Genomic DNA, 19,318 nt, shown 5'->3' with positions numbered 1-19,318 from the left:
TATAATGCTTTGTCCACAGGTTCCATGTGCTAGCAAATAATATTGACGTTAAAATATCTGTGGTATTAGCATTGAATTCATAGCTTGTAGAAATGAAGAGGGTGTTTTACAATTGCAGAGCTGCTGCTCTGTGTATTTCATGAGAAACGTCTGGAGCATTTCAAAACCAGTAGAACATTTTCATAACTGTATGAACCAGAATCTTATTTTTGGTGAGTGCTAATATTTCATGTGAACTTTATGAATTACCAAAAAGTGTGGGGTACTGTCATTATGTTTCTGTTTCAACTTGTGACAGTTTTGCTGCAAGAATGATGTATGAAAGTAGAGACAACTCGGCTCTTAAAGGAGAATTGCACTTTCAATTAAGCTGGTTTATTTTTAATACATACTGGAATAAGACTTGCTGTGGTGTTCAAGAATTTGTGGAACAAAACGGTCAAATTTTTACTGTATGCCCAAGTAGTATTTATATGATATGTGATACCTCTGCTTTAGAAGCCCTGAGTCAGGAAAACTTTACATCTTCCTAAAAACAAGAATGGATTTAAGTGCTTTCCTGAGTTAAGGGTATGTGTAACCTCCTATTTTAAATGCATTATGTAGTGTTTGACTAATAGTAATAAATTCTCCTATGTTAATTTAAGTCTCTTTTGAATAGGAAACTGTGTAAAAATAGCTTCTGACTTGCAATATTATATTTTGTAATTATTTTTAATATAGTCATTTAGGAATAAAGCTTGAAGTGACAAAAAGGATACTTTTATCAGCAATGAATCTGACAGCTTGGGGACTGTGTTATGAGTTTCCTTTTTCAGCTTTAAGAACCTGCCTACAGCCTTATTCATAGCGCAGAAGGTTGAGAATTTGCTTGCAATGAATATAAAAGTAGTTATATTTTTTCCAAGTTCTCTGGGTCCCAGACAGGCTAAACATGGACTGTGCTGTTACTGCATTGCATCTGTAAGTACAGATACCGCTGTGGCAGTGCTGAGGGACAGGTTTCCTGATATTGCTAATAAACATGCGGCATTAGTCCCTCCTCCAGGTTGGAGGCTGAAAAAGCTTCCAGGTGCTTCTCAGGGTTTTTGCCTCTTCTCCTCCCTTTGCTCTTTTCCCTTCCCCCTTTTCTTTCTTTTTTTCTAATAATTACTGTCTCCTTGGATTCTGGAGTCATCTTCCCCTTAGGCTTTAGTTTCTTGATTGGTTCCTTTGTCTATAGGAAATGTGAAGAAGCTCAAGGCTGGGGAAGGTTAAAGTCTCACAGAAAGAAAGTTCTTTCTGATTTGTCAGGAGGAAGAAAATTGGGCTTCTTTAAATCTTTGTGATTATACTTTCATATGAACTTATACTCCACCGAAAATAAAACAAGCTATAGTGTCCCTAATTCTTTACATACTAACAAGGAAGAAAGTCAGAATGCACCACCAAGAAAAACAAAAATACCCCCAAAATCCAAGTGCAAAATATGATATTAATTCATATTGCAGACCTCAATAATAAGATGCACTTACAGAGGATTTGCTAGGTGTAAGGCAACAGAAGGAAAGAACCAGTTTGTTTTCTGGAAGCTTTCGCAAATCAGCCAAATATGAAGCCTTTCATGCCTATTAAAGGTGTTGGTTGATCCCTGTCTCACAACTATGGATCCTGACTGAGTTCTAGTTATTTCAGGGTTATTTAATTACTATCTGGCATTGACTATTCCAAAGTTTTTCTCTCTTTAGAAACCAGAGACTTTGACTCTCTGTCATCTTTAACCACAGACTTGGCTATTCTGTAGTTGGTTGCAGTTTTTAAGCACTGTCTCATATTTTCTTGCCCTAACTGTAAGACTTCTCTGACTTCTGAGGCACCAAGATCCAAACATAGAATTGGGCCGACAATATTTCATTTCCTAGTGACATGTGCCTCATAGAGTTGCCTTTTTTTTTTTTCCCCCCAAATTATTTATTACTGGGTCAGCATTTAAAATTAGTCAAGGCTTTAAACAACAGTAGTGAAAAAAAGTGGTCAACGCAGGATCGTTGGGGTCCGTGTAAGGTTGTGCTAACTCCTTAGAGATCGAAGAGTCCTATGAAGTATTTTGAGCATCCTTGGAAGCCAATGTTACCAGCTTTGTGCATCAAACTTTCACTAAGTTTGTTAGGAGTTCCAGAATGTTAAGTCCAGGCTTTTAGTGACTGCCTGTGACTGTCAAACTAAGTAGTAACTCTCTCCAGTGGTACGGTTTTCACTGTCTAAAGATAAAGCAGTACTTGTATGTTTCCCTCCATTTGTCTGCCAAAGTCAACTTCTTCACTTTCATGTATGCTATTACGTTTCATTGATCCTAGACCTCACCTACTTATTTTCTATGACCTATCATCTGTCCTACTGTCATCTACCTGTAATGACAGTCTAATGACTCCCATTACTGAAAGATGGTGAAATCTTCACATATTAATATGTTTTTCTTGAGAACATGCTGCCCTTAGAAATGGGGCAAGCACAGGAACTGAGCAAAAATTTTTGAAAACATTTAGGCATCTGAAGGTGCATGAAAGATACTAGCAGTTCATGTTGCATAGTGCTTGACTGCCTTAAAATGAACAATGGGAATTTGGTCCTTGCTTGTATCTTTAGTCACCTAATATTTAAAAGTGTGTGCCCAAGATACTCGTGATTGAAACTTGGCAGTACAGCAGAGACTCTGTTTCCTCTGGGACATGGACACTCTGACTTTTTTATTCTGGGACCCTTCTTTATTGAAGATTTGTTTAGCTACTCTGTGCAATAGCTGAACTGAAACCCCGTTAAATCTGCCATCTCTGTTCTGACTGGCATTATAGGTGTATTTCCTATATCTCTATTACTGCAAGTTTTTGCTGTAGGGTGAAAGAGGGACAGTGGTATGTTATTCTTTGGGCTTGGGACTTTTGGGTTGTGGTCCTTTGTGAAAGTGAAGTTTCTGGAGTTGACTGCTTGCTTTTCTCCAAGGATCCAGATTTGGGGTAGTATTCAGTCTGCTTGAGAATACAGTAAATTTGCTGTGCTTATATAAACTGGTCTTCCATAGACAAGTAAGTATCAGTTTGAAATCTTCCTCCTATCATTCCTTCTGTTGCCTAGATTTCTCTTAATTTAAGCAACATATGGAAAAATGCTTTTTATGTTCCTGGGCATGCATTCCTCTGTCCTGGCTGGAGCATGGAGTGCAGTACAGCTGGGATCCAGGATCCACTCCTGCCCTGCCACCCGATCCCAGGCTGCCTCCAGCACAAGGAAAAGGGCTGGTGCGGAGATCTGGAGGCCAGGGGCTGCTGCCATCCTGCTGATGGATGAGAGAAGCTTCATGAGCTCAGAACAGCACCAAAGTTATGTTAGAGCAAAGCCCTGCCTGACGTCACTCTGTCCTCTCACTCCTGCAGCTGTGGCACTCAGCAGCCTTGGGCCAGGGTCACCTTCTGTCCTTGAAATCCTTCCATCTCACCTTTGCTGTGTCCAACTTTGAAGCCTCCGCTACTAGCAATGGTGAAAATAGCACCTGGTACTTGTGCAGTGCTTCATGTGTTCAAAGCTCTTCACAAACATTAACTAATTAAGCCTCAGCAAGTCCTTATGAGGCAGGTATTTATTCCAGCTGAGTGTTTGCATTCGCAATTAAGAATATGCTAGATGTAATCCTGCTGTCAATCAGACTAATTGACTTAAATGTCAAATTCAGTAGATTCCCCAAGTAAGTTCAGTTTAAAAAAGGTTAGCCTGGGGAAGGGAATTATGCAGTGGGGATAAACAGCGCAAAAGGAAATCCTCAGTCAGCGAAAGGCAAGGGTGGCTGTCAGTGGTGAATTTAAAAACAGTCACAAAAACAGGAGCTATTTTGTCATAGCTGCAAGATATCTTCAAAGAGAGTTGAATTAACTTGGACTTTAGGCTGGACTTGGAAATTTAGGCTGGATATTAGAAAGAAATTCTTTACAGAGAGAGTGGTCAGGCATTGGAACGGCCTGCCCAGGGAGGTGGTGGACTCACCATCCCTGGAGGTTTTTAAAGTGAGGTTGGACATGGCACTTAGTGCCATGATCTAGTAAACAGACTAGGTTGGACTCGATGATCTCTGAGGTCTTTTCCAACCCAGTCGATTCTGTGACTTAAAAAGTAAGTGTCTGTAACTGGGTTTGTTTCAACAGGAGAAACACAACTACTCTTGCAATAGCAAGGAGTGCATCAAGGGACTGAGGGAGGCTGCTCTGTGCATGAGCACAGGTTCAGACTCTCATCTGCACTTTTGTTTTGCTGGAGAATGATACCTTCCCTACATATCTTGCAGGAGGCCAACATGTAACCTGCTTGCGGCTGTTGGGCACCAACACAGACATTTCTGACTGTAGTGTTGAATGGTAGCTGAAGTGCCAATACATGGTACTCAAAAGAAGAATGTCTTCTGCCTGGGACAGCCCAGGCTGTACACTGCACGTTCACGCAAGGCAGCACCATGAGCTGTGAAGCCGTGTGCTGTGGGTCCAGGCTGTCTACTGAAATGTGTGGAGAAGAGGAAAAAAGTTTCAAATTAGAGACCTGACATCCAATTTAAACCTCCCCTGATGCAACTTGAGGCCATATTCTCTTGTCCTGTAGCTTGCTACTTGGGAGAAGAGACCAACACCCTCCATGCTACAACCTCCTTTCAGGTAGTTGTGGACAGTGATTAGGTCTCCCCTCAGCCTCCTTTTCTCCAGGCTAAACAGCCCCAGTTCCCTCAGCTGCTTCTCATCAGATTTGTGCTCCAGGCCCCTCACCAGCTTCATTGCCCTTCTCTGAGCTCTCTCCAGCACCTCAGTGTCTTATAATGAGTAGCACAAAACTGAACACAGTGTTCAAGGTGTGCTCTTGCCAGAGTTGAGTATACGAGCTTGCTGATCTGCTGTGGTCTCCCTTATATATTTTTTGTGACTCTCCAGAGGACTAAAAGGCATTTCAGGAGGTCACTACTCCGTGTTCTTCCAAGGTAAGATGCCTGTGGCATTTCTGATGGACATTGTCTAGTCTGTTCTTCAAAAGCTTGAAGAAAAAGATCTCATATGCTTTTCAGGCAATCTGTAATATTATTTTGCTCTTCTTACTGTCAGAAAGTGTTTCCTAATATCTCTCTTGCCAAATCCTTAGTTCACTGCTTCTGCTCATGGACAGAATGGCTTTGGACAACAGGTTATTCCCTTTCTCTTTCTCCACCTGAAGGCTGTTCTCTCCACACTCACCTCTCTAGAGATGTGATGGGGCTGGCTCATGCCTTCATCTGGTAAATACCTGGGAGATAGGAAAAAGTTTTGACATCGTGAGGTCTGTTCTCCAGTAGACTTACTGACATTTTCTCAGGTTTTAACATGGGCTGGAGCTGATCAAGCCTACAGTGGGATCGGTATCTATGCTTAAGTGCATGTTTCATCTTACTTCACTGCCTACACCTCATTTTGGTGCTGTCTGTAAGCTACAAGCACTTTCCAGTTTGGGTCTTGCCTCCCCCTTTGCACTAGTCTCATTACTTCAGATGTGGCTGCAGCACATATAAACTTTAAAGCTTGTGACATTGCTGCCGGAGAAGTATTTCTGAGAATTGAGCACTTCATATGAAGATTTGAAGTACTTTACTTAGACCAGTACTATGAACTTGAAGAAGAAGGAGTTCTACAAAGACTATTTAAAATACCTTCTGTGTGTCAGCACCCAGGGTGGACTCTTGTGCTACAGGAGGCATGAGCAGGGTGTAAATAGCAGCTTACAAACAACAAAAAAAATCCAACACCTTTCTTCAAAATTTCACTACTGAAAGCAATCTTTGTGGAAATTCGCAGTGAAAGTGAGCAGCAAGTAACATTTTTGCAGTTGCTGCAGAGAAACCATTTTATTGCCTGTATCCTTTGCTAGAATCTGCAAACTTGGCTTTGAAAAATGTATATGGCTGTAGATTCAAGCTGACAGGTGTTACAGCATGAAATGAATTTGAGAGGAGGAAAAATGACAATATGAAAAACTATGTTTAGGAAACAATATGGCTCAGGGAACTGTATTAACCTGTTGAAAATGTTGCTTTGCGTATTGTGACATCACGAATGTTTATGTCCAAGTAAAATCCAATAATGTTACTGTGTTTTAGAAGCAAATGCTGCTTATGTGATCACCCATTTCTTATAAACAAAGGAATGGTAGTTTAAAGCAGAAACATCTGAATAAAATCCCTAAAGAGCTTTAGGCATGTGACGGAACATTTTGAGTATTTTTTTTTTCTTTATATTCTGGTAAAATTTCTATGATGATGTTCATTAAATGGCTGCAAACGCCTGGAAAAAGCATGTCGTCAGGTAATATTACTCTAAGATTCAAATTAGTGTGGGCTTACCTTTTCAGTGTTTCCCTATAAAACTGGGCCCTTCGATTTTAGGAAACTAAAGCTTGACACTACATTGACAACACATGCTTACACATGCATGTTGTCTCTAATGATTGTATGTGTTTATACTTACCTCATTTTTTCTAATGATGCTGACTTGTCCCAGGAACTGTACTGCTCACAGTACAAAACACTTGAGAGGATTTTTCTATTAACTTAAATGATGAAGGTTTACAGTGCTGCAGTGTCTTGAAGTGTCTCTTGAAGTGAAGAGCCTTTTAGGTAATTCTAGCTTTACTAAAGCACTTCTAATATTTTAGAAAAAAAACACCCCACCTCTCATGATGTGGCTGTATTTAGGCAAAGTGACATCCGGAAGATAAACAGGACAAGTACATGCTGGATGTATTTATCACACATTTGTAGTGTTTGTCACATCTAAGGCTGCACGACCCAGCACCAGGTCTGACTGTAGACAATAGAAATCGTTCTTTCTAAACTTGCAAGGAAAACGAAAGTGGAAAGGACAGGAAAATAAAGAGAGGTGAAGGACTGCAGCAGCTGACTAAATGCTGTTCCTACACTTCCTGTGACCTGGTGAGCTATAGGTTTGTTGGGTGACCCAAACTTGGATGTCAGCTAGTGCTGTACCACTAGGCTGAGCTCACAGGTGTTCGCTGCAGGTTGCTTGCTCCCAAATTAGCCCTGCACAACCCTTTCCTTTTTTTTTGTGCTCATACTGGTGTGAGGTCTTTTTATTTATTAGTACTTCAGGTAGCTGCTGAGTCCACTTGCCTGCTTGATAAGGTCTCTCATACCAGGCAGAATGTGGCTTTTTTGCACCTGTTTCAACCTGCCTCAGATTCATTTGACTCATAGAAACTCTGCAGAGCACAGTACTAAAAGCACTGGAGCTTTCTCATCCTTTGCATGTGGGTCTCGCAGCATGTCTACTAGCAGTTATTTGTTAGATGGACACTCTCCTTTTTCATGTTAATAGAAGTGTACTTTTTCTTCTTGAAGATTTCCATTAACAGCCAATAACACTTGTATAAATTATTTCCCACAGGGTTGTCTCCCTTGCCAGGACTGAATTATTTAACATGTTCCTGCTTCAGGCAGCTGGAGGATACACACAGAAACCCCATCGTGCCCAAGAAGGTCTTCTCTGGTGAGCATGTCCCAGGGAGCCCAAAGAGTGCACAACTCCAGCCAAAGCTTGAGAGCTGTATACTAAAAACTGCTGATGAGCATGAGCTAAATGCTGAGTTTTAGGCTCAGGACCTTCAAAGCTTCAGAAAAACATGCAGTAAGCCTGTGAAACTCCATGTGTGATAGTGGAAGGAAGGTAGGAATAGGGAGGTGGGTGCCCATTGCTGCTCAAGCCGGCAGTGCCAGGCCTGCCTTGGCTTGCTGGTGGTCTGGGGAGCTATGTGTGGAGCAGGAGCACGCTGCTGTGGATGAAGCACCTTTGGGATGGTGGTACTTGTCCCCCATGAGCAGAAGTGTTGCTTTTCTAGGAGGTGAGGTGATGAAGGAGGAAGAGGCAAATGCTTGCCGTGAGTGGGACTGGAGGTTGCTCTCCCAAAGCTTCTGCAGCACTGCACATCCAGCCAGTCCCAGCAAAAGCCACCCTGTTACTCTTCCCTCTTCCGTAAGACATCTAAAATACAGGGGTTTGTTCATTGCTCTTTTACTGGTTGGATTTTATAAACACAGAGGGATTTTGCTCAGCTTATCCATACATCTCTTTGCACAAAACTAGGCTTCTGATTTTCCCTTCCCCTTCAAGTATTTCAGTTTTATTAGGGTTTCTGAGAGAGCCGTGGCCAGGGAGACCACAGGGTGGTGCTCTTGGCGCAGAAATGGGGAGACTCGGGCACTGCAGGGTGGTACTCTCAACACACAAATTAGCTTCATATTAAGGTTTTGGTGTGGCTGCAGCATGAATTTGCAAATGAACTTTGTCTCGAACAGCTGGTTCTCTCCAGGATGTGCAGAAGTCCCCTGAATTTGAAATGAGTCCAGAAAAAGTTGTTTAAATATAGACATCTTCTTCCAGCCCCTCCAGAGGGGAAATACCTGTTTTTAAAATGGGGATCTTCTTGACATCCCCTCAGCAGGGAGTGTGGCCCAGAGGATGACTCTGATAATGCCTGTGCTTCTGTGTGAGAGAGTACCAGGTGCACCAGTGCCACTTTTGGGACATGTGCCACAGCTGAAAGCAGTCAGTGAGTGTGCAAATTTCATATTTTTGTTCTGAATCTCCCCATGGAAAAATGCTAAGGAGACATCTTCCCTCCACCTGCTTCCCTGGGAAGCCTCTCTTGTGTTGCTGGTCCCAACAGGCTGCCCTGGGGGAGCTTGCCCAGCACCCGTCTCGGTGGGGAGGTCCCAGCAGGGATGTCCTAGGCCTCCCAGCAGCATGTGTCAGATCCCAGTTAGACTCCTTGGCTGCCTCTGTAGCAGCAAGGCCAAAATCCTGAATGTGGTTGCGAAGGCAGTGTTCTCTCCTTCTCCCATCAACATGCCTCGAGATTTCCCTGTTGAGATACCCTACACCCCATTTTTTCCTGACATGGTTTCACTGGTGTAAACTGTGCCTGTAGCAAACACTCTTCGTCAGTTAATGACACCTTATTTTTTTTACAGTTTGAAGGCTTGGATGGTTTGGCCACTGTTTTACCCTCACCTCCCATTCAGCATGTCTGTTTTGGAGATAAACATGAAGACTTGTGCCTGTAGCCAAGATGAGCAGAAGACTTGTCAGCAGGGTACCGTCTGGTACCATCAGATACAAAGGAGGATCCAGAGAGAGGTGAACAGGGAGTGGTCCTGGAAGTAGTGTGTCTGAGTGATAAATAGACTGAGGGTGGATGGAGATGCTGAAGATAAAATGTGTTATTTTGTTCTGTATCTTACTAAGCTCTGTGGGCTGTTTTCTTCCCTCTGAGTCAGAGCCGAGGAGCTTTGCCCCTGCACTGTGCTAAGGATGACCTGCACTGCAGAACGTGGACATTGTGGTCCTGGACCAGCCTTTTCTGAGCAAATGAGGCTGCTGGGGTAGGCAGGGAGGCAGCTGAAAGGAAGTTTTTATCCCCAGGCAGGGTCTCAGAAGAGGGCTTGGGATCTCAGCAGTCCTAGCCAGACAGGGCATCCCCCTTCCCTCAGCCCTCAGCTCACTTTTCTTTCTGATGTCTTCCTTTCACTAGGAGATAATGCTTGATTTTGATTACACTCTGTCTCTCCAAATTCCTGTGCTTGGCTTGCCCCCACAGCCTTCAGCATCAGCATGAGGAGATGAGGCATCTGGCAGAGAAAAGACCTTTGATGTGCTGGTCCCTGCGGTAGGAGACAGCAGCCCAGTATGTGGTAACTAGCATTCATTTTGGGCATGGTGTAGGTGCTGTGACAGTGCTGGCCTTTCCAAATTACTGCCTGGGAGCAGCTGTCCCGATACAGAAGATGTTAGCCACTGGTGGTACCATCATATTTATGGGTTATATTAAAAATGAACAGACACCAGAGAGAAATGCTGGAGTGTCTGTGTGCAGAGTCATCCTTTAATGCCTCATCACTCCTCTTAATGAACAAACAGCCAGTGTCTGACAGCAAATTTATTTATTCCTTTATTTTCAGGCTGTACTTGGGGAGCCTCAGCTAGTCATATTTCCCTTGCAATTGTGAGTATGATTGCAGCCAACTCTGATTCCTGATTCTCTGGGCCATGCTGGGCATTCCGCTGAGTTTTTTTTAGCCCAAGTTTTGAGACTTGATCTCTCAAGTCATGGATTTAAGCCTCCTCACTGCTGCTGCCACTTGTGGCTGCATTGAGGCAGGACTGAGACACTGAGTGCAGGTCCCTGTCCCACACTCACTGCAGGGGGTGCACACCTGAACCTGGGGTTTAAGCCTGTGGAAGAAAGGGCCATCACTGAGGTTGGTGAATTGCTTTTTTATTTGCAAGGCTTGTTGAGTTAGTCTTGCATTGTATAAAAAGCTTTCTGATGAACGAGGCTGTGATGACAACGAAGCTGTTCTTAGAGTTGAGTCGGGATACATGAGCTTCTTGAGAACCGATAAGCAGACAACTCACTTGATGCTATTGTAGCATCTTATTTACTAAGGGTGCCTGTATAGAGATCCCTCATGGAAACTAGATTTACAGATACACTTGCACTCTGTGTCAACCACTTTTAGACTGTCAGCTTTGCAACCAAATAAGTGAAGCCAAAGCTCCATAAGATGCAGAAATGCTTCTTATTTTAGAGAAAATATGATAAGTTTCCATTCATCATCTTTGGCTTTTTTGGTGTCTATTGCTTGTCACAACAGTTTTGTTTTCCTCCACTGGCTCTGACTTGCTTATATTCTTACATTCTTCATTCTTTTAGAGCCCCCAAAATATAAAAGTTAAACTTTCAAGTGCTTGTAAAGCACTTTGAAAATGTATATGGATCTGATTTGAAGTCTGTTGAAATAAATGGAAATTTTCATGATGGATGAAAATTCATTCTCCTTCTTGGGCTAGACTGATCCTCCCTTAGGGCTGTCCTACCGAATGGGCAGGACAGGGAGGAGCAGGTCCTCTGAAGGTGTTTCCATCTGTTATTTGAGCACAAAACATTAGTCGAGGTCTAAACCCTTCCAGGTCTCCTGAAGATGTGGAGGACCTGTGCATCCCCATCAGCACTGGACCTGGATGTATTCTTCCCATCACGATGCTGGTGGTTGAGATGAAGTGGATGGGGATGAGGAAGCGGTTGTGTTCACTGAAGAGCCCATTAGTATGGGTTGAGGGAAAAGATGAAGGAAGATAACAAGGAGGTCGCGGGGTATGTGTGCTTGCAGTACATTGTTCTATCACAAGATGTCTCCCTGTCTTCTTCCAAAGCTCAGGTGAGCTGAATTTGCTCATAAAAAGTCCAACTAGGAGGGAGACACTCACCTTTTTTTTTTTTTTTTTTTTTTTTTAAATTATTTGGATACTTGAAATGCTACCAGAGTGAGATGGGATATGTTTTGTGCATACCTCTGATATTTTTTTCATAGACAATACCTTTTAGTAACATATATAATTAGAATTTGTAGATTTTAAATCAAATGGATTAAAATGATCATGCTTGAAAAGGAAATAGGTTGGGATCTAGTAGACCCTCTCCTTCTTCTAGTAGGTCGAGACTTTCCAGTTCTTGAAACTGGATGTACTGTTCTGCTGCAACTTAAAAATTTAAGTTTAAGTATTTATCCTATTCTCAGAAACTTGAACTACCAAAACAACAGTGCTGCTGGCTCCATGGAAGTTGAAACTAGTTCAGGTTGTAAACAGTTCTGCATATACTGCTTGCTCTTTCCATGTTTCTCTGCCTTATGCACTGTTACTAGTTGTAGCATGTGCCCAAAAGCAGGACCCAAGGCCCCGAACCATCAGCATTTCTGGTGGAGACCCTGCACGGGACTGCTGTGGGAGTGATCAAGTCAGAGGCAGAGAGTTGTGACCTTAGGTGAACCATGAGCTGTAACACTTTATGGACTCCTCACGGATAGTCCTTGTTCTTGTAAAAATGCTTGTCATAAAAGTAAGCTGTAAGTAAGGGGAGACAAAATTCTATAAACAATAACGAATAAAATGGAGGTTAAGTGTTTTAAATATCTATTCTCAGCTGTAGGTGGGAGTCGGAGCCTTACTTGTGCTGTCAGTGCCTGAAGGACCAAATCCTGCAGACAGTGGCCTTTGGGGTGACCTGCTTTCCATGCCAGAGGTGGGTGTCGAGGTGGCAGGAGCGTTTGTTCTTGGCTAGCACTCCTTTGCCTCCCCTGGTGCAAGTCCTACAGCATCTTGTCTGTCTTCTTAGCACTGCTGGCCGTTTCTTGGTAAAATGCACAACATTTGGGTCTTGGTGTTTCCAAACAGGACAGGAGGTTGACTGAGAAATCCTTTGGTGGGCATTAAAAGCTGGCTTTGGAGGTAGAAGCCTGTGTTTGCGCAGGTGAGTGGTATATCAGTGTAGTACTGGCACAAGTAAAGGGACATTTGGGTACTGAAAAAAAGAATAATCGCACTGATTTGGTGGCCTGGAAACTAAATGGGCTGATTTGAGTAATTGGTAAGTAGTTTGCTTTGAAAGAAATTTTCTGTCTATAACGTAATTTTTAATGGGAAGTGATGTTCTGCTGATGCTCTTTAAAGAGTGCCAAGAGCTGTTCACATACACAGCTTAAGGAAAAAAGCTACATATGAAACACAATTTGCTTTGCACTTCTTGAAGAAAAAGTGGCTGGAACTCTATGAAACAATGAAGAAAATAGTTTTTTTGGTGCTACAGGTGCTTGCTACCCGGTCTGGCTGCTCAGGCTAAGAGAATGACAAGGGTGAGCTTCTAAGAGCCACTGTGCAGATTTTATTTAAAAGTAGGTCACTGCAGCACCTGGAAGTTCATTAGTAGCTGTCAGGTGTCAGGCAAATCCCTGTGACAGGGCTGAGGTTGCAGTGACAAATGGCAGATTTTGCATTAAAAAACCTGAAATTTGTTGAGCATCTGTGTGCATACATCATCTGTGAGCAGGTAGGTGGTCTGCTTCTTTTGTTGACTACTGAAAGGTGGATTTGATAGCACTCTTTACAGACTACATGCAGCACTGAGTTGCTTACAAGGAATAAATTTTGGATGGAAGCCTTTTGGAGAGACACTTTTTTTACCAAGTACATTCAGGACTGAGAAGCTTCAGGGATTATACAGTTTTCTTTAACCTAATAAAGAATCTTGGGAATAAATAAATTTTGCTGCAGTCCATTACTTGGAGCCTGGTTAAATCCCTGGAGAACACAGAGAAGCTTCAGGAGACAAACCTTTCTACTTCCTTAACCTCTCTTCCTGTCCTTGTGCTACAAGCACTGCTTTGAGCCAGGTTTCTCTTGCAGTTTGTTTCCTACATAGAAAAAACCCCCAAATATTACTGACTTCCATCGTATTTCAAATCTTGGTTGATGCTCAGTTGATACACTGGCCTATGTGTACAAATTTATTTCTTCCTGGGCTTTTTTTCAATGTTAGCTTTATAAATACCCTGCGGAGGGAAAAACAAACAAAACCCACCAAAACTAACCAACCATAAAAGCCACAAAAAACCCCAAAGAAAAAAGACACTCCCCCAAACCCCCAACAACAACAACAACAACAGAAAAACAGAACAAAAAACAGTGGGTATAAGAAACTTACTGAAGGAAAGAAAAATCTCAACACATAACTGTGAGAGTTGAGATCAGCCATACTCACAAATTCACAAGAATAATAATGTCAGGATTGTGTCCTTTAATCTGTATATATAAAGCTGTTGTGGGGGAAAAAGAGGCTGATAAGTAGTCTCTATTAGTGAATCAGCTGATTGCGCAAGTTCAGAGAAGGTCTGGCTCTTAGCAGTCTTCATTATCCAGGCATATTTGGGTCTGGGACTGCATCTGTCTCGCCTTGAATGGAGCATAAATGGCAATATGGTTCTGCTTGAAGGTACAGAAACAGCTAAGGTTTATGTAGGCTTTAAATGTTGAGCTCTGAGTTTATGTGTTCCCATTTGAAAAGGCACTTGAATTTAAATATCTAATCTGACTTCTTTCAGCTCTTAACAAAATAATTTACAAAATGGGTTTAAAATAGAATCAAATATAATGTTTAAAAAAAAAAAATCTGTGTGGTTTCTGGTTTTACTCTGTCTGACTTGCTGGATAAGCACTTAAGCTCTGCTGGGTTTGATTCACACAGAATCACAGGATGGTTGGGGCTGGAAAGGACCTCTGGATTCATAAGATAAAGTTGTAATGTGTTATCCCACGTATATCTCTGATTATCCTTTATAAGAAGAAACGTTCACACCTGCCAAAGTGTTAAATATATATTTTTTTACGGCATCTTTTATCTCAAAGCATTCTTTGAAGAACTGAAAATGATGCTCTGCATTCCAGATGATGACAACCATTACTGCTGGGCGAGTCATGTTTTCAGAGGTGAATGAAGGATTTGGGATTTGAACCTGTAGGACTGATCCCCCTCTTATGTTCTCCCCTTCTGTCAGGAAGATTTCTGCTGTGTCACAGGGAAAAACTGTTTGACTCTCATGGTTTAAATCAAATCAGGATCAAAGTGCTTCATTGATTCATTATGGGCATCTAATAGGCCAGCAATCAGTGAAGTATATATTCAGTATCAGTGTTGGCAATATGACAGATAAACCACGGGACTAGATACTTACACAATGTTAATGCCTATAAGTGCCCAAGCTCCCTCTTATAGCTATCCTTCCTAGCTGCCTGTCAGTGTGGAACTGTGGTTTGCCTGCTGCTGTTACCACTTTTCTCCCCACTTCTGCAAATTTTTGTGTCTTTCAAACTTGTTTCCAAGCTGATAACTTTCCCTGTTTCCAAGCTGACACCTTTCCTCAAGTCTCTTGGGAATTTCTCACCTATTTCCATTTAATCCATCTGATTGTCATGTTAGGCAAACTTATTCATTGTTTATTTCCTTTTGGCAAGGTGAATTTTGAGACAGGAACTTTCTCAGCACAGGCATCTCAGGTATTTATTCAGAAGTACTGTTGACTTCTGCATCCCTCTCACATTGTCCCATGTTACCAAGGTGCAGGTACCCACATGTTACCGTAATTTTTATTTCTTCTGAGAATAGAAAGTAAAAAAAAAAAAAAAAAAAGATTCATGGTGTATTTTGAAGCACCCGCATTGTTTAGATGCCAAATGGTGTCACTTTGTGAAACTGGAACTCAGGTTCCCAAGGTGCTATTGAAAAATATGTGCACGGTGATTTTTTTGAGGGCCCTTGCAGCAAAAGCATTTCGAGTTAAAAATGCTGTGAGCTCTTCAGCATACGTGCAGGGTGTGCAGTTTCTGGTTTTATAGTCTCAGCTGGAGGACCATTCCTCTGCCCTACATGTGGGATCCTATAGCATCCTACAGTAGAGTGTAAAGAGATCTGTTCCCTTCAGAAGAACAGCTCAGGCCAGCCAGAGTGCAGATGTCACTCTTGTCAGTGCTGTTGCCAAGACCCCATGTCCAAGCCCCTCAACCTCTCCTTTGCAGCTGTTAGTAAGTTCCTCTCATTGCCTGGATTTAGGGGGCTTTTACAGTAGCTGCTGTTGGTTTGGGGTTAGTGATGTGGGGTTCATGCATGTTGTGTTCTATGGTTTGAGCTGGGGAAGGAGCTGCCTTGCTGCAAACCTTGCTCAAGGAAACCACTCACATCTTGGGTAGCAGAATGACTGCTCATGGACACTGGAAGCCTCGGCTTATGTCCCAGCAGGGGTCAATTCCTTATGCCAGCACCCATTTAAGAGGTTATCTGTCCTTGCATCGATTCTCGTACAGCAAGGACGTGCAAGTTGTATGGCTTCCTTACAAAACCACATGCTCAGGTGCACAGGTGTTACTGAACCCCAAGGAACAATCATGTCCCCAGGTAGCAATGCTGTTCTCCTTACAGTTTCTCCCTCCTGGTGTATTTTCATTAGAGAAGTTGGTATTTACAGATTGTCTGTGCAGGTGTGCTTGTTTGCATTTTCATTTTTAAACAGAGTGCAGGAGGCTCTTTCTGCTCTGGGATGAGAAAGTCCTGCCAGAGAAAACACTCAGCTGTTCAACTTTTGGGAATATGGAAGCAAACAAAATGAGGAGCATAAAAACTGAATTTCCTTTCAAATCAAAATGTCAGGGAATGAGTACATCTGATCTGTGTCAGGATTGTTTTCTGAATATCCATAGATCCCTGCAAGGAAGTCTAATGTTTCTGGTCCAGAGAAATCATAAAAGATACCTATTAAATAGACCCAATATTGATAAAGCGATTTAGACATCAGTTCAGTAAACATCAGGCTGTTCTTAAGGGAGCATATGTTCCATGAATAAATATGCCCCAGCTTCTTTAACTGCTCTGGTGTAGGTCAGTCCTTCTAAGTTACCTATTTTCCTTGGAACTACTTGGATTTTTGTGTGTGCTGGAGTGAATCTCTCACTGATTTCAATGCCTGAAATGACAATAAGCTTTCTTAATATAACATATTTAATTAGAAACCTAAGTAAAATCATCCAGCTACTGTGGCTCAGAGAGCTGTACACCAAGAATGTATTTATCCTGCAATGAACTGTTCTGGTGGTACTTGGGGGTTATGTGGGTGTGATAAGGCTCTTCCTAATGATGGTTTCTTATGTCTATTTAGAGCTTGGAGGGAAGCTACAGGGAGTGAAAAACCTCCCAAGTGTCAACATTTCTTCGTCCTGCCTTGGGCCCACGGCCTCTCATGTGATGGGAACTCTGTGTGCTTTGTCCTCCACCATTTTTTTTCCATTGCAAAGGGAAATGCACAGCTCCACTTCTCTCTTAGGTAAAACAACAGCTGAGATCTCAGTGAATGGCAAAGGGGCTGTTTTCCTGCATCCTTGGCACTGTGGCTGTGCAGAGTCCTCCTCTGTTTCCTCCTCTCTCCTGGTGTCTTGTTCTCTTTTCACTTTGGGGTTTGTGTCATGCGATCTGCTTGCACAGTCTTCCAAAATGCATTTTAATCATGATGCTGCAGGCAGGGGCAGACAGGAGTGTCACATACTGTTAATGACGCTTCCTGGGAAATACGAAAAACCTACTGGCTAACTCTCTTTTCTAGTAAAAACCCGTAGAAAATGTAAGTGGGTGTGAAGAAGGAATACTGATAAATGTGAGATACAGGAGAAAGCCAAAAAACAGAACCCAAACCTGAGCTGAGCCCAAACACAGTGCTTGGGAGAATGACCTAGCAGTTCAGGTATTTGCCAGGAGAAAATGGAACCTTCTTGCTGCTAAGTTGCTCTGCAATTCCCAGCCAAATTAAGAGCAATTAAGGGCCTAATCTAAAAGCCAATGGAAATCAATGAACATTTTCTGTGACTAACAGAGTGGTCCTTCCAAAAGACTGCATCTACTTTTTCACTCCTCAGTGGCCCAGATGAAATTGGGTGTCTGTTTACATGGGTTGCTGTGGGATGGAGACCTTATCTCTCAGGTGCCTGGTATCTTTCCTGACCACAACAAAAGCCATCTCTGCCCATCCTTTTGCTGTCAGGACCTAAACACACCTGCCTCATGACTTTGCTCCTTTAATATAAGCTGGGGCATTTTGCAGGGTGGTGAGAATGTGCTTTTCCTGCGGCTGAAGTCAGGGTGTGCTGTTGGCCCTGGTTCAGTATATCTTTCTGGGGGTCTCAGAAGATTTTAAGCTGACCTGCCTAGAAAGGGAACACTCTCATTACAACTGTGCTATAAAGCAAAAAGTGGGTCTGACTGCAGGCTGAAGTAGGTTATTTGCTGGCTGTAGTTCCTGCTCAAGGCACATGCTCTGTGAGTAGGAAGAGTCAGACGAGGGGTTAGGCTACTTCTGTGTCTCCTGAGGTTTAGTCACTTTGACTAATTTTCCCCCTCATCAGGGCTGTTTAGCAGGTGGGTGCAAGCAATATGAGTTCCTTTTCAACACAAGGACAGAGATGGGCAGAGCCCAAGGTCCTCATAAAGGCAGTGGCAGAGCCAGAGCTAAAATGCAGGAGTTGTACCTGCAGGACCAGATCAGCATCCCTGCCATGGGAGGCTCCCATAAATCTGCCCTGTCCACTAGGAAGCTCAGCCATCATTAACATATCCTGAGTCCTTCTGTCTGCAGGAAGGCCAGTTTGTTGTCCATTGACAGGGCAATTTAACTGTTAGGGAAATCTGTATTTGATGGGTAGCCTATTTGATTTGTTAAAATGAGTGCTTGCAGCACATACAATGGCTTGAATTTTGACCTTGCTATAAATTACAACTTATTACAATGTGTGTCATGCTTGAGAGTGTATCTGTGCTAGGAATGCTCCTTCAAAGTCTCTTGGGATACAAGGATTTTCAATGTATTCTTTTCATGGCAGTCGATACCCTATTAAGGTGATGATAAACCTTAGTGACTGTAATTTAGCACCGAGTCTGAAGCGAGGTAACCAATTTGCTTACCTAATGATATAATCGATAGGCACAGAAATGGTGCAAGGGTAAGCCCGTGTTTTTCTGCTTGCTGCTGGCATGGAAAGCAGCAATATAGCTTAGTAAATTATGTGAACTGCCTGTTGCGTGACTTGAGAGTCATTAAAGATGAAAAAAGAATAAATCACACCTCTTTTGGGAAAGCTGCCAAAGTGCTCTGGAGGGCAGAACAATGTCTTTAATCAATTGTCATTGACAAAATACTGTGTTGCATTTCTTAAGATATTCTTGTAAGACAGATACCTTTTTTTTTTCTTTCTTTCTTCTCTCTACCAGTTTTGTTGACAGTAAGAGACCTGCAGGTAACTCTTACCTGGGTTTCCCCATGTTGAGAATTTTCCCTCTAGCTCCCTAAGCCAACAGTCAGGGCTTTTATTGCATTTCAGAGATGTTCTGTTTATCTGAATACATTAGTAACATTGTTCACAAGGAGCTACAGAAAAGATATTAAAAGCCTTTTAAACCCCTTCTCTGCTAATCAGCAGGAGCAGATGATGCTTCCTCCCAGTCCAAACTGGGCTTGTCATACCCATCATCATTTGAGAAGACCTTGCTTACTTTAGTCGCAAGTGTTGGTACTGCTAGTGATGGTCTTTAGTACCATTATTTTATCACTTATTTTATCAAACCAGTCTTGCCAATTAATTGGTGCCTTCCGTCTCTCTTGGTGCCACATCTATGCCCAGGGAAGAAGATAAGCACAGAGTAGCTACAATTCCTACAGCATACCATGGTAGCTGCAGTCTCTCTGGCCCACAAAGAGCCAGAGCCAGCTTTTTGCATTTGTCCAAATCAAGTCAATGGGGAGGCAGATGAGCTTTGGATGATGCCAGCAAAAGCCCAGGCCTTTGACACTGAATTTACCTGTCCTCCCATAGATGACAGCGGTGCCTGGGAATGCAAG

The sequence above is a fragment of the Nesoenas mayeri genome, assembly GCF_963082525.1.
Source record: "Nesoenas mayeri genome assembly, chromosome: 2".
NCBI classification, from domain to species: domain Eukaryota; kingdom Metazoa; phylum Chordata; class Aves; order Columbiformes; family Columbidae; genus Nesoenas; species Nesoenas mayeri.
Note: the sequence above shows the minus strand (reverse complement) of the source record.